The sequence below is a fragment of the Miscanthus floridulus genome, chromosome 12 (assembly GCF_019320115.1).
Source record: "Miscanthus floridulus cultivar M001 chromosome 12, ASM1932011v1, whole genome shotgun sequence".
In the NCBI taxonomy this organism is placed as follows: Eukaryota; Viridiplantae; Streptophyta; class Magnoliopsida; order Poales; family Poaceae; genus Miscanthus; species Miscanthus floridulus.
The window spans coordinates 82,191,744-82,195,409 of NC_089591.1; positions in this window are offsets into that span (position 1 = coordinate 82,191,744).

Genomic DNA, 3,666 nt, shown 5'->3' on the forward strand with positions numbered 1-3,666 from the left:
GCTTGCTCCTGTGGTCCCTGCGAGTCTCGCTCTTGGTACTCCCACAGAAGGGCTTGGTCCTGACATCTCCTCTGCTCAAGCTGGGTCACGTACATGTCCTGCTCTAGTAGGTGGATAGCCGAGACGTGAAGGCATCTGTCCTCCTCAGCAAAGATAACTCTACCGGCTGCGAAATTCTGCTCACTAGGGGTAAGGCTGAGGTCGAGGGCCTGGGGAAGTAGACGGAACTCTGTCGTCTTCAGGTGCTCATAGTGGTCCCTCATCACTCTACAAAGTGCCTTGTGTGAGACAGCTCGCAGCCCCCCTCAACTGTGTCCTCTATAGTCAACTCAGTGAAAGCTGGGACAGAAGGTAAGGTAGAGCCAGCTGGGAACTCGACTGAGGTGACAACCGGTCCTTCGATTCCTCCTTCCTGAGCTGACTTCCCAGTGCAAGTGATCTTGACAAGCTTGTTAGGGACTCCTAACATGACAAGAACTCAGCAGACGGTCTGTGCAAAACCCCTGAGCTCACGTAGGTCGAAGGTAAGCTTGGCATGGTCCAGAGGTAGCGGTCCTAGAGGCGGCAATTTGATGTTCATTGCCATCTACATGTTTGAAGGAAACAAGTGTTAGCAGGTCCATAAATAGATAAGCCTTGCATGAAAGTAAATGCAAGGTTGGTATATAACCGAAAGAAGGGCTGTTCACGTCCGATTCTATCGTCCATTTCTAAGGGTTTCGTCCTAGGGTCAAGTATGGCTCTGATACCAACTGAAACGACCTGATTTCCGCGAAGGGACATCCACAGAGTCGAAGTGTATTATGACCGTTGTAGATCATATTACCCAAATTCTAGTTGAATACCACATCCATACTGTCGGATACCATAAAAAGGGGTACCCTAAGCAAAAACCAAAAGAATTGCTTAGCCCTCGAAAAAGTCAAAACCAAGAGCTAATCAACGGGTCTCGGCAAATTCTCCGCCTCGCCCGAGGCTCCACGCCACAGGGCTTCAGACGCAACACCAATTCTCTGCCTCGCCTGAGGCAGGCTCGGCAGACGAGGCCCCGATTCTCCGATTCGCTCGAGGCCCTGCGCCACAAGACCTTCTCTGTCTCGGCCAAGGCCCTAGATGAAGTACCAACTCTCCGCCTCAACCGAGGCCCTAGACGAGGTATCGACTCTCTGCCTCGACCAAGACCCATGCTGCAAGGCCTCGGATGAAATGACGATTCTCTGCCTCGCGCGAGGCCGGCTCGGCACCAGCATCGCCACCACTGCTGGCCAACTTCACTGACAAGGCATCACATCCAATTAAGGCATTCAACTGCCCCGACACCCGCACGAGGGCACCGTACGGTGGAGTGGCCGACGGGACAGGAGTTACATCGACGCTCTGCCGTTAGAGATGAGACAAGGCAGGGGTTACCTACCACTGTACCCTGCACTATGTCTGTAGCTGACTGTAGCTGACAATGGCACTACACTGTGCTGCCTAATACCTAACTGAAGACAGAACAGCATGGAAAGTCATGTCCAGGTCCCTGTAGCCTCGGAAACAACATGCGAAGACCAACTACTCCTACAGAGCCTCGGCTGCCCACGGCAGAGCCTCTGCATCATCGGGACATGCGCCCGCCGAGCCCTCCACGACGGTTGGGCCTCTGCATTAGCCCAGGTCTCTGCATCAGGCTAGGCCTCGGCTCTGCATCCCAGCATCTGGCCTTGGCACTCCCGCACCGCATAGGATCGAGCGCGACCGGCATGTCGCTCCAGTGAACAAAGGACAAGACCGCTCCACCGACCATACCGCCACAGTGACAAGCTACAGGGCTCGGACATGCCATCCCTACCAATGAACGCCACACATACGTCATGTAGCTAACGCATGTACCACCCGCTGCCTCCCTTCGACTATAAAAGGGAACGGCCTGGGCCACTTCTAGGCGGCGAAAAAGATCAGAACACATTAGATCGAACTCAACACAGTGTGCTCCATATCTCACATTACCCCTCGCAGAGAGTTAGGACTAACTCCCTCCCTCGCCCTGCTTGTAAACCCCTACTACGAGCACCACGGTGCAACGAATACAAGAACGCTCTCTTAGACTGGACGTAGGGCACCTATTGCCTGAACCAGTATAAACCCTTGTGTCTCTTTGCATCACCATCCGGAATCGGGGACACGTAGCTCAAATTCACTAGTTGGTTGAGGACCCCGGTCCAAAACACTGACAGTTGGCATGCTAGGTAGGGGGCTCTACGTGTCAGCTTAGTCATCCCAACAGATTCTGGATGGCAGACCCCATACGACCGCTGCGTCTTGGCACGGTGATCTGGTTCGGGAGCCTAGAGTTCATGTCTCTAGGACACGAGTACGACATGGTATTCTTCCCACCTAGAGCCTCGCTAACCAACGACGACATCATGCACCGGCAACCCCAGCGCAGACAATACCAAGGCCGCCGCCCTCGTTCCGCTCGCCAGGCATGACGCGAGCAGGGCCGCACCGACACCGTGCAAGTTTAGAGCAATGCTCCATGCTCCGACGACATCCCGTGCCTGCCTGACCATACAGAGTCCCTGGCTGGGGACCTGCATGGCCTTAGCCTGGATAAAGGAAAGACGCCGGTGGCGCACGGCGACGCCCTACCCTCAAGCTCTGCCCTGCCACCTCTAGAGGAGCCTACTCTGGTGGAGCAGAGCCCGGCAACGGCACCATCCCCATACCCTTTCGGGTTGACTAATGCCGCCGCCTCCTACGCCACCGCCTACGCGTCCATTCATCAACATTTCGCTCTCGACCCCATCGCCGCAACTCCAACCTACGCCGACTCCAACTCCTCAGAGGAAGACGAGGCGTGGGCTGGAGCGGACTTCTTCGGGCTTCGCAACCCTGAGGCTATGCGTCGCTTCATGATCGCGAGTGACTATTGCTTCAGCTACTCCGATTCTGATGACGAGGACGCTTACGACCTAGCTCGTGAGTGCTTCCACATCGAACTCGGAATGCTAAGCACGCGCGACGAGGATGAAGGGATAGGTAACGCCACACCACCACGCGCCAGGTCTACACCAGCGCTGGCTGGTGTCCCCGCCCCTGGGGAGGTTCGACACCAAGATCTGGAGCAACTCCACGAGCTCCAGGCTAAGGTCGAGCAAGATTGACTCCTCCTGCAGCAGCTCTGAGCCACCCTCGAGCAAGAGAAGCGGGGACGCGGTGATGGCGGAGCAGCCCGGCAAAGGGCTCGTGACGTCAACTGCCGCATTAACAATGACAAGGGGGGCGAGCAACCCCCTGTCTTCAATCGCGCTAGGCAGAACATCGTGGCAGCGGCGATGCTCGTCCGAACGATGCCCGAGCCATCTACCCCGGAGGGGCGGCGGATCCACGGTGGACTTCGAGACCTTCTTGAGACCGCCGCGGTGCAGCAGGCCAAAAGCTCCACGTCCCGATGACACGGGGGTGGCTCGGAACGGCCCACAGCTACGCCCTGACACGATAGAGAAGCCTTAGTCCATCCCGAGCCCGGTCAGGCACCGAGAGGCAACGAGGCCCCCACGGTGCGCGACCGCCTCGGCGGTCGACACGAGGCCCCCTCAGTGCATGACTGCCTCGGCGATCGACGTGATGCCCCCACGGTCCACGACCGCCTCGACGACCGACGCGAGGTGCAAGGCGACC